The sequence below is a fragment of the Natator depressus genome, chromosome 20 (assembly GCF_965152275.1).
Source record: "Natator depressus isolate rNatDep1 chromosome 20, rNatDep2.hap1, whole genome shotgun sequence".
Taxonomy (NCBI): domain Eukaryota; kingdom Metazoa; phylum Chordata; order Testudines; family Cheloniidae; genus Natator; species Natator depressus.
Window position 1 is genome coordinate 1,098,508 of NC_134253.1, and position 12,312 is coordinate 1,110,819.

The window sequence follows — 12,312 nt, forward strand, 5'->3', positions numbered from 1 at the left end:
GCCTGGGGCGGGGAGGCCGGTGTGGGGAGAGGACACGTGGCTGCCCAGGGAAGGCTGGGGCCCACCCCGGCTCATCAGTGCCTGCCCGAGTGCCATGGGCCTCCCTCCATGGAAAACTTCCTGCTGGAGGTACAGCTGGTAAGTGGGGGGAATGGAGGGGGAAGGGCCGTCTTATGGGGCGGGGTGGCGGGAGCAGTGAGCCCCAGCAGTGGCCGTTCAGGGGCGGGTTGCTGCCGAGGGACGCAGTGGCGATCCACCCAGGGCAGGCCACGTGCGGCGCCCCCGGAGCCGTCCTGTCCGTGTGGCGCTCCCCGGAGACCAGCCCCGGTCCCTCCTGCTCACGCCAGCCCCCGGCCGCTTTCTTTGTGGCCCTGTTTGCTCTGGGGGCTCGCTCCCTGGCTGTGTCCCGGGAACGCAGTGCTGGGGAGGGGTGGGCGGTGAATGACGGTGAAGCAGCAACTGCGTGTGTGGGGAACGCCTGCCCTGTCTTTTTATAGCAAACCCAGCTGGCTGGGGGCTGCGCCACCCCCACCCTGCTGGGGCAGAGGTGGGCGCAGAACCCCACTGGGAGAGTTTCAAGCTTGGGGGGCCTCCTGGTGGGTCCTGGGATGGGGGAGAGCTGGGCAATTCCCTGCTGTGCCGTGGAGTCCCTGTCTCTAATGCTGGGCCAGCCACTCTGCCTCTCCCGGCCTCGGGTTCCCTCTGTACAGCAGGGACAGCCGCCCTGCCCCGCAGCGGGTGTGAGGCCAGCAGATGCTGTAGTGCTGGGGCCAGGGAAGTAGATGGGGAAACTGAGTCCCAAGGAGGCAAAGTGGCTTGGCTGGGGTCACAAGTCAATGACCGAGCTGGGCCTAGAGCCTAGGAATCCTGACTCCCTCCTGACCACCAGCTGATGCTGTTCCCTGGTTTTCTGCAGGGAATAAACACCCAGCCTGCCCTGTCCCTCCGGGATGAGCCTGGAGATGTTTGTGGTGAACCCCCCAGACTGGGCCTTTGGGGCTGGTGCCTAGGGAAGCATCCTTGGAGCTCTCTGGAAAAGGCCTTGCCTGCGTTTCCCCGGCTCGGGGAGGGTGCGACGCGTAGCCAGGGGGCTGCAGCCAGCGGCTCTGGTGCGGGCTCCGAGCTGCTCCGCTGGGTGGCACGGGCACGGTGCTGCTAACAGCACCTCCTGCAGGTGGAGGGCCAGGGTCTGAGCTCCTGAAGTCTGCAGCGCAGACCCGAGGCCGAGTGCGGGGTGGATTTGTTCCCAAGCTGCGCAGCGTGGCACGAATCCGCCAGCAGCCAGCCCCATGCTGCAGCCCCTGGCTTCTCTGCTGGAGCCAGAGCAGCTTCATGTACAGCACCCCGTGAACGCTGGGCTTGCAGGCTCCCTGCCCGGGGCTGCCTGACAATCCGACCTCCCTTTGGGGCCTGAGCCAAGCGAGCAGCAGCCTGAGTGGGAATTACCCCTCCCCTCAAAACCCCCTTCAGGCCTCTCTCAAAGGGGAACGTGACCTGCTGCAGCAGGGCCCCCTCTCTCTGGTGCCCCCCCCCGGCCCGTGCACATGCTAAGTGCGTCCCGCAGCCCTGCCGTTCCCAGGGGTTCGTTGTTAAAACCATTCTCGCACGCTGGCCGCCCCATTGTTTTTACAGCTGCGGGGCCTCGTGCAAAGCAAGGAAGGCGGCCGTGCGCCGGCTGGGGCTGGGGCGGAAAGCCTCTAGCACAGAGAGGAGAGGTTTTGCCCAGCGGGGAGCTGAGAATTGCTGGGTCTGATGTTCTCTCCAGAGCCTTCAGGGCTGAACTGGGTCTTTCTGGCATCAGATGGCAGCGGGTGGGAGTCTGAGCTGGCTCCCCCTGCAGGCGAGGGTGATGCCTGTGTGACCTTATTTAATTTGCAGCCTCTAATGGGTGGGAAGTTATCCTGGACTTGGCAAATAAACTGCAGCCATTGGCCCGACACCTCCAAAGGGTTTAGCCGTGGTTGCTAGGTAGATACTGCTTATGTTGCCCTGGAACGGATGGAAGCAAACTCACGTGTGGGTCATGGCCCCTGTACTGCTAATGGAGGTTCCCCTTCAGCTTAGGTGCCAACAGGGCTGTGCTTTTGGAGCAGGAGAGTCTGAATTCTGGCCCTGCAGCCACGAGGCTGCAGATTTGTTCTGACCTTTAATCTGTTTTCTAAACCACTGGAAGTAACCATGCCGCTGGCCTGGGGCTAAGTATATTACCAGGAGCCGCTCCAGGCTCTCAGAAGGGAAATGCGCTTGCTGCTATTCTGCCTCCTTTATGTATTTAGCTTCTGGAGCAGCTTTCCTGTGCCGAAGCCCTGGGTCCTTGTGCTCATTGGACCCTATTGCACATTTATAGTAACATACGCTCTATGCGAAGAAAATTCAAGCTGCTGTAACGATAACGTAGCCAAGGCCTTGGTGTCCTGGCCAAATCTCAGTAACTACATTCTACCTGCCTAAACTTCCCCTTGGAGTTTGCACAGGAGATTCCCTGCCTTAAGCTGTTGCAGTCCACGGCTATATGACTTATCCTCCCCTGAGGTGGCTGTATTTCCGTGGTAGGTGCGAAGTTAGATGCTGGACACCTTGCTCTGAAATCCTATGGGCTGAAGGCTTGTTAGAAATGTCAGACTGGCTAATTTTCCTTTCAGTTTGTCGCAAGCAGCTGGAGTGTGGTTTAGAGGGTTCTGAGCATGAGGAATGTGTCTCCTCCATCAGCTGTGCTGACGGCACCAAGTCGGGGCCTCTGCTCCTGCTGGAGGGAAGAGAGGTTGGCGTATCCGATGCTTCTAGGATGGTGCATGATGCCGTCCAGGCTCATTCCCTGGTGACAGCTAAAGGAGCAGGCTTAAGCACCAGCTTTCCGTGGCCTAGAGGACTGGCTGGAAGCGGACCCTCTGCCCGTCCTGGGGCACTGAGGACGGGGCCATTGCTATGCTGCACTCAGGCGGATAGGACCCTGCCCTGCTGGGAGCTGCTTTGTAAGTCTTCAGAAAGCTGCCGGCCACTATGGTGCTGGGCATCAGCCCATGGTCTCAGCAGGGACCAGCCCTTCTCCCCAGTACAGGGGCTTTCCAGTCCTCAGCAGGGGAGCACCTTCCAGCTGCACCGGACAGCTTGAGTCATGCTGCTTAGGGCAGGGTTCATTCTCTCTCCTTGGCCAGGGAGAATGGGGCGTGCGACCTGGGGCTTTCTTGTGGTGGTGAATCGGGAGCCTAATGGTGGCAGTTCCAGCTCCCAAATGTGCCCTGAGCCCTGGGTGGGTGAAACCAGCTTTGGGGGCAAGGCCTTAGCTGGTGTTAGGAGAAAGTGCTTCATGGCTGGTCACGTTAGCAGCAGCATTGAGCTGGGTCTGCTGGGTGAGAGCACCTCCCTGTTGCTTCCATTCACGTCCTTGGGGGAGAGAAGGGACATAATCCTTCAAGCTAAAAGATGGCAAATACAAAAAAATAGAGAAATACTCCCTCTCCCCCATGTCACTGTGTAATTAGCCTGTGGAACTCCTTGCCACATGATGTCCCAGAAGTCAAGAATGGAGTAAGGTTCAAAGAAACATTGAACACATTGTAGCGGGGGTCACACAACCAGCTGGAGTTAATGCTCAGGTATGTTTGGGAAGTGATTAAATGTTAGGTTTTTAGCTAATCTCGAACACTAGGGCAGAGGAGGTTTCTTGCACCTTGCTCTGACTAATCTGGCACTGGTCCTTGTCAGAGACTGGACGAGCGGGACGTGGGCTCTGACCCACCAGAGCGGCATCCCAACAACCCATCCTCTCCCAGGAGCCTTCTGCATCTGGGGCCATTTCAGATCCTCCTACGGCTTCCCCACTGCAGTGAAATGAGAAGAGAGAATCAAGAGCAGCTCGTGCACTGAGCAAAATGATCCTGGGGAGGCTTATTTGTGGCACCTCCAGCATGAATATTAAAATCCCTCATCACCTGGGTCCCTGAGACCTGCATTACTAAGTCTGCTGAGTGTCTCCTGACACTGTAGGAGGGTGACATGAAATGACTAATGGGAAAGATGAGATAATCGAATTGGCAGAGCTGGCTCATGTGCAAACGCTCATTAATGAGAAAAGTAAATCTGAGCCATGAGTTTATGTACACTTTTTTTAGTTTTTTTGTTTTTTGTAATCCCAGCTCCTGGCCCCCTCAGAGCACTGAGTGAGACTCCCTCCCTGGCCAAATCACTAGCCAGCAGGCTCTAGCAAGCACCACAGCAAGACCCAATGTGTAAGTGAAGAGCTAGAATATCCCTGTTCCAGACAGGAAATGGCTTGTGTGTCTTTTCCTGCCAAACCTCTCCCTAGCCAGACTCTGCGGTGCTCCGTAAAGTGATAGATTGAAATCCAAGCAAGGAAGAAGCGAAACCCTGTTGCAAACTGGCTTCCTCCCTGCTGGCCTGTGTTTCCCACCCCTCAAAGGTTAACCAGAGCAAGCAACCATCAGTTTGCAGCTTCGTAAGCACAAGGGGCAGCTCCTATCCCTCAAACTTCTGCTGCTTTGACTGCCTCAAACCTTTCTGTCCTGCCGTTCTAGCCTGGATCAGCGTTGCTCTGTGTGCATGGCGTGCAATATAAGCGCACAGCGGGCTGGCCCAGCCCTGCCTCTAGGGCTGACTGGGTTTGCACAGTCATCCGGGAGCGTCAGGTGCTGTACAGACCCCCAGGAAAGCACAGCCCCTGGCTGGAGGAGTTTAGTCCTTTGGCCCTGTAATGTCAGATGAAGGGATGCACCAGGACCCTGTGCACGGGGGAGATGTCGCTCTTGGAGGGCAGGCAAAGCAGGGGAACATATGGGCGGCCACGGCTGCAGATGCCACCTGCCGTGAGCCAGGCTGAGACTGGCTCCTTGGGCTCTGCTCTAGGGTCTGTCGGGGTCCAACCCCAGCGCTGGGGCATGGGGCAGCCTCAGCCCCGATTTGGGCCGCATGTTCCGTGTCCAGCAAGGGTGGGTTCCTCCCGTGAAGTTCACGGCGCGCAGACCTGGTAGAGGAGAAACCCCCAGGCGTCTTGCTGGCATGCATGGATGCAGGCCGCCAGGCCAGTCGCTCTAAGGCACAAGCCCAGGAAAGCTGGTGTTTTTTCTGGGGGCAGGTGTTTCCCAATGCTCTGAGCTGTGGCCAGTCAGAATCCCCTGGGGTTGGTGCTGGAGGGGACTGGAGTGGGAAGGCCCAAGGGTATTTTACAGGCCCGTCTCCGCTGGCTCTGGGTATCCCCGGGCCCGAAAGCCAGAGCGGGGTGGCTCCCCTCACCTCTTGCTCATCTCTCGGTTCCGCTGTGCCATGGCGCGGGGCGCTGCTGCTGCCACGGATGCTGGGGAGAGATAAGACCGGGGGAAGCCAGGAGGCGAGGAAAGCTACGAAACCGCAAGGCTGGTGGGAGGCCCCCCGAGGAACCAGTGCGTCAGGGCAGGAGCTGTCACGGGGAGGTTCTGGGGAAGCAGAAAGAGACGGAACCGGGGTGACGCCAGTGGGGGGCTGACTTGCCCCGGGGGGACCGGGCTGCGGGGTGGCTCCTGGAGGGGCTGTCAGGCCGGGTGGCACCAGCATGGGGCTGCCACCCACCTCTCACCCCATCTGTCTCCTGCACTCCCACCCAGCCCCAGCTGCACATTCCTCTCCCAGGCCCCTCACTGCTCAGTCCTGCCCCGGGGGCCTGGTGCAGGGAGCCAGCTCAGTCTAATCCCCTGCACAGCTGCCTCTGGGCCGAGGGCCATGCACGCCCAGCCAAGTGCACTGGCTAGGAATAGATCCCAGCCTGCCGCTTGTGCAAGTCTCTGGTGTGGGGGTGTGCAAGTGGGTGGGGGCTCTGCGTGACTGCCAGCATGGGTCTAGGTGTGTTTGTGTGTGTGTACATGGACGGGCTGGGGGAGGACTGCTATTGGGGGGGGGGTCAGGGAGAGCAAACCCCCCCCCCCCAGCTCAGCAGTTCTCCCCCTCCAATTTCACTGGGCTTTAACACAGAGCCAGCCTGCTCCTTGTGCGGCCGGAGCTCCGACGAACTCAGGAGCCAGCGACTCCCATTGTTCCGTGGGGGAGGGGGGGTCTCCATTGTTCTCTACCGAGTGGCTGATTTTTCAAGGTTGCTTAGCCCAGGAGCTGCGGGGGGGGGGCCGGCAGGTGCCGCGCACGTGGCTGTGTGTACGTGGCACGTCTAGTTGTGCGTGCGCCCCGGGGCGTGTGCAAGGCAAGCGTGTCCTTGTGTCTCTAGTGGGGCACCGCCGAGCGTTTGGGGTCAGGCCGGGTGCCTGCATGCCGCGGGGCTGGGGTCCACCGGGGGTGGGGTACCGTGGGCAGAGGGGTGGAGGGGGGTAACTTAAACCAGGCAAAGAGAGAATGGGGCAGCAAGCGGGCCAGGGTCGCTGGGCACCGGACTCTAAGTGAGGCCTTATCCCTGCTCAGTAGCGGGCCCCTGGGCTGGGGAGAACGGCTGGCGGTGGGGGGCTGGGGCCATACGGTGGAGCGGGCTGCTAGCCTGCAGTGCGCGCAGGTGAGAGACAAGCGCATGGCTAGCACACACGGTGCGGGGCTGGAGGAGCCGGCACTGTGTGTTCAAACTGTGTGTTCAAAGGCTTTAGCCGCTCCGAGCCTGTGACTTCCCCTCTCGCAATGCCCCAGCCCTCACCAGCCACAGTAACCCAGAACCCCGGCTGCAGAAACCCCTGTCCAGCCCCAGCCCTACAGCACCTATGGGCTCTAATCCTCACACCCTCTCTGGAGCAGGTTCGGGTCACGCGCCCCATTTAGAGAGGGCAAACAGGTGCAGAGGGACGACTTGCCCAGGGCTCCCCAGTGAGTCGGTGGCAGAGCTGGGGATAGGACCCAGGAATCCTGACTCCCTTTCCCTGAGAGCAGCTCTTGCGACCTCGCTGCTCTCCCTGGCGGGCGATGTCAAACCCGCATGGGTGCTGGTATAGGGTGGCACCATCTGGTGGCTGCAGCCTGCGGGTGCCCTAATCCCAAGTGCAGCTGCGGCTGGGCTTCTGCTCTAGCTCAGGGAGCTGCAAACGGCTTCACACAGAAGGATTTTTCTGCCCCCTTGAGCAGGTGAGGGAAGGTGGGCTGGCAGCCTGAGGTGTCAGTCTGCTGCCAGGGAGCCATTCATCGCCCAAAGCGCTTTACAATGTTAAATAGAGCTATACTGGGGTGTCTTTGCCCTGCACTGACATGCTGCCACCTCTGGGGTGGGACACAGCAGCTGTTTAACAGCAACTTGAGACGCCAGTTTTAGGCCAGGAAATGAAGGAGACAAGCTTGTGTCCAATCGAAACTGCAAAGGGAATTCAGGACGCCGAATGGAATTAGCTGGACTGGAATTTGGCAGAACACCAGCGTTCATGTCCCACCTCCCTGCGCAATGAAATGCTCTGGGCTTTTGCCAGTCAGATGATCGGGACCGTGGCTTTACATTTCACGGGAAAGGCAGCACCTCCAGTGCCCCCTAACTGTGCATTAGGGCATCGGTTCCTGCCTGGCTTAGAGGGCAGAGCCCCTCCGACTGACTCAGCATCATTAGGTCTTCCTCAGAGGCCTGTCCTAGCACCGATCCAGCCCTTAGCTCGTACGCTCAGCCTGGGGCAGGTTCAGCTACCTTGGCAGAGAATGGACCCCATGTGTCTGTTCGGCGGAGCCTTTGTTCCATGGGCCGGGGGCTGGGGGGTGGAGGAGCTTGGAGAGGGGGAGGGGACACCAAGGGAATGCGTGCTCTTGGCAGTCCAAAGAACTTGCTTCCTCTGTAACAGTGGTGGCTACAAGGCAGCCTTCCCAGCAGCGGGTGGGGTTCCTGCAGCACGCGGTGGGTCCCTGGGGGGCAGCCAGAGAGCACGCCAGTAGGTGGAACTGGGGACTCCTGGGTTCTGCTCCCAGGTGCGGGAGGGAAGTGGGGACAAGCGGTTAGAGCAGGGGGGCTGGGAGCCAGGACTCCTGGGTTCTGATCCCAGGTGCGGGAGGGGAGTGGTGTCTAGCAGTTAGAACGGCGGGGGGGGAGGGGCTGGGAGCCAGGACTCCTGGGTTCTGATCCCAGGTGCGGGAGGGGAGTGGTGTCTAGCAGTTAGAATGGCGGGGGGGGGGGGGGGGCTGGGAGCCAGGACTCCTGGGTTCTGCTCCCAGGTGCGGGAGGGGAGTGGTGTCTAGTGGTTAGAGCAGGGTGAGGTTGGAGCCAGGACTCCAGCTCTGGGAGAGGAGTGGGGGCTAGTGGTGAGTGCAGGGGCGAGGCAGGGGATCAGCGCTGCTGGGTTCTGTCAGCATATCTGTCCTGCGTGATGTTAAACAAGTCCCTTACCCGTGGGCCCAGCTGCGATGCGGGTGCTGGGGCCAGGAGGCAGGGCTTGCAAGGCAGTTGTCTGCACCGTGTGTGGTGCTCAGTGCATTATGGGGCAGCTCCTGCCCTCGCTCACCCCAGCACGTCTAGTGATCCCAGCGGCCCAGTCAGCAGAATCCGGCCCTGGCAGATTGAGCAGCCCCCCTGCTCGGTGCCCTCCAACAGAAGCTCCCCAATCGCTCCCCGGGTGGGTGTGAACGCCTGTCTTACCCCGCCCACCCGGATGCTCCCTTTATTTGGGGTTTGTTACTGCGTCTCCCCCCGCCCCCAATCCAGGTGACCAGGAGGCAACGTGTGGCTCTGCCTGGAGCGAAGCTGATGGGGTGTCCCATCTCTTGAGGCCACACCTGGAACTTGTGGAGTGTTTTTCTGGGCTTTCTCCAGCCCCTTTTCCTGACTTGCTTCCTCTGGGATCTTGCGAAATATTCTGAAGGAGGTTCCCACCCCTGCGCCTTTCCTGCTGCAGGACGGGCCCTGGCCGGCTCGGAGTGGAGTCCTCCAAGGGGCTGCAGCCAACGGGAATCCAAGGGGCTGGGTTTGCTAAAAATGTCTTTAAAGCACTTTGGAGCCGGAATGGCTGTTCTTTGTGCAGCGAGGATTGGGGGAGATGTGGGGGGGGGGGGGCGGGGGTGAGACAAGTCTCTTCTCTTTAGTCCAGGAAACACCATCCCCGTTCATCACGCTGTCATTCCCAGTAATGTGAGAGCTAGGAAATCAAAATGCCCTGGTTTTCCCCAAGCACCAGGGAAACTGACTGACCCCCTGCCCCACCTCCTACAGTGAGTGAGATGGGGGGGAAGGGTGTGTGAAGGGGGAGCCCGACCCATAGAAAAGCCCAGATGGGCTTGGCCCAGTGCGACAGACACAAAGCCCCTCAGCCACTGGGAAAGTTCTGATCCGGGTCCCAGATTCCCAGTCCGCAGCTCTGGACTCTGTGCCCAGAGCCAGCCGCTCCCAGACTGGGGCTGGGCCCAGCTCAGAGCCCTGGTGGTGCTGGATTGGGCTTTGGGGGGGCGGCATCTGGCCCCATCTAGTGGAGAAAGTGGGGGTGACATGAGGGCCCTGGACCAGCTGAGGGGGCGGGGTTGGGATGGGTTCAGATCAGCCCTCTCCTTGGACCTTCTGAACCAGGGGCAGGAAATCTCACAAGCTCAGGCCTAGGGATACCTCTGCCCGCACAGGTGCCAAGGGAGTGACAGGCCCTCGTGTATCGTACCATGGAGAAATGGGCAGGTTTGGTCCTCCTGGTCCCATTTGCCAGATGGCTCCGTGCAGCACTGGGCAGTCACTGGATGGCTCCGTGCAGCACTGGGCAGTCACTGGATGGCTCCGTGTGGTGCTGGGCAGTCACTGGATGGCTCTGTGCAGTGCTGGGCGGTCGCCGGACGGCTCCGTGCGGCGCTGGGCAGTCACTGGATGGCTCCGTGCAGCACTGGGCAGTCACTGGATGGCTCCGTGCAGTGCTGGGCAGTCACTGGATGGCTCCGTGCAGCACTGGGCAGTCACTGGATGGCTCCGTGTGGTGCTGGGCAGTCACTGGATGGCTCTGTGCAGTGCTGGGCGGTCGCCGGACGGCTCCGTGCGGCGCTGGGCTGCTCTGAAGCGCCCAGACAAGGCTCGTCACCCCCCACCCCCAAGCCTCGGAAGAGGGCTGCTCCGAGGCCTTGCCACAGGGCTGCAGGTGTGTCCCTGTTTTTTCCTTCCATTTGCCCCCAATTAATCGTGTAAGAAGAAATGGAACCAAGCCCTCAGTGAGTGCTGGGGTCTTCTTCTCGATGCGCTGCTGCGGCGGGAGGGGGGGCTGGGCTCTAGGGGGCTCCTGGGGCAGCAGGCAGGTTCTGCCAGTGCACCAATGGGGCAGAAGCTGAAGGCAGGGGGGCAGCACAGGCCTATGAGGAGGCGTCAGCCCCCAGCATCCTTTGTTACGGGTGATGCTGCACCCCCCGAACCAGCCCAGCTGTAAGTGCGGGGCCGGCTGCCCCCTTAGCCTTTTCCCCCTTGTAAATCGAGCAGATTTGGCCCCTGGCACATCTCTGCCAAGCAGCTGTTTGGAGCAGCCCCAGCCTTTAGGGATCGGGCCCGACGCCCCCTGGAAGTAAAGACGCCGGATAAACAGCTCCGAGTTACACACTGCCTTTGACCGCCCACGAGAGGGCATCGCAGCCTCACATGACAGGGCCGGCTGCTGGGCTCTGGGCTCGTTGGCCCCAGGGGGGGCTCTTCGCCCCTCTGCAACCCGCTGGTGCAGACATGCTGGGCTGAGCCGCACTGGTGCAAGCCACTTTTTTGCACCAGTGCGGCACATCTGTGCGAGGGGTTTGCACCCGTACAGCAGGTGCACGGGCAGCCCCACGCTTGGCACCTTGGCTTTTGTTCCAGCCGCCTCCACTGCCAGAGGGCACCACAGGGGTCTGTGAGTCGAGTACAGCCCTGGGGGAGAGGGGCAGGGGGCATTGCAGAGAGCTGGGTTGGATCCATCCTCCACTGCGGCCACCCTTCTGTCCCTGCCCAGACGCGTGCTCTGGGGAGCTGTGTTGCCCCTTCCCAGCAGATATGCCCCGAGGGGGCTGGCCGGCCTTGCCATGTCCGCCCCTTTTACCCATTCCTGGCTGGGATGGGGAGAAGAGGGGAGGGGGTAACACTGCTGCTGAGTAGCCCTTTCCGCAGCCTTTCACCGAGCGCACTCAGAACGCGGCCCGCAGGGGGTCGGACATCATCCCTGCCAGGCGCCTCCGGGGCCTGACTCAGCGGGTTGGGGTCTGGCAGAGCTTTGTGGCTCACGTCTGCTCTGCACAGGGATCCGCGCACCCCCGGCTGAACCCCCAGCTGGGAGGGTCATTGCTCTGCACCCGATGGCTAGACTGGGGCAAAGGGCCTGCAGGGCAAACATCAGTCACCGCCCAGGGAACTGCCCTGTGCACCAGGTCTGCATCACGGTGTGTGTGGCAGGGGATGTACAGGGCAGGGCAGAGCTGCAATTCGGTGCCCCTGCAAAGCCCCACTGGGGGCAGGGAAGCAGGGCACCTTGTACCAGGGATGCACCATCCCCCAGAGCCCTTGAATGAGGGAGGCAGGTGTGGTCTCCCCTTTGCCCCGCCCAAAGGCAGGGTTGTGTCTATCCCAGCCAGTGCCAGGCTCAGCATAAAACCCAGGATGGACATTTGGGCCCAGGCTTGGCCCTGGCCATTCCAGAGCCCTGGTGAGAAATGTGGCAGGGGAGCCCCCAACGCAAAGGTGTCACAACCTCCATTTTACAGCAGGAGAAATCGAGGCAGAGTCAAGCTGGGACTTGCCCCAGGTCATACAGTCAGAGGCTGAGCTGGGAATAGAACCCAGGAGTCCTGGCTCCCAATTGCCTGCTCTGCCCAATAAAATACACTCCCTGTTAGGCAGTGGTGGATTACGACAGGGCCAACCCGGCCAGTGCCCAGGGGCCCCACCCAATTGGGGGCCCCCCAGAAAATGGGTGTCCCTGTCCCCGACCCACTTCACCTGCCCGGCGCCCCTGCTGAGGAGCGAGGGAAGCCCCTGTGCCCCAACCCCACTACCTAGCAGGAGCGCCGGGCGGGCGGAGCAGGGCAAGTCCCCATGCCCCGACCCCCCTTCCCGGTGGGAGCACCGTTGGGGGGGGGGCGGGCTGCAGGAAGAAGGGGTGGGGAGGGGCCCCCACTTGCTTTGGCCCAGGGCCTCACAAACCCCTAATCCACCTCTGCTGTGGGGGTGGCTCTGGGCTAGGAGGCAGGGTGGTCTAGTGGATGGGATACTGGCCTGGAAGACCTGAGTTCTGTTCCCACTCTGACACTGACTTGTTGCAAGACTTTAGGCAAGTCTCTTCCCCTCCCTGTGCCTCGGTTTCCCCTCTGGCCCTTGTCTGTTTAGCCTATGAGCTCCAGAGCATGGACTGTCTATCACTGTGTCCGTGTAGCACCTGGAATGCCGGGGCCATGAGTGGGGGTCCCCCAGTGTTGTTGATATGCTAATCCGACTACCAGCAC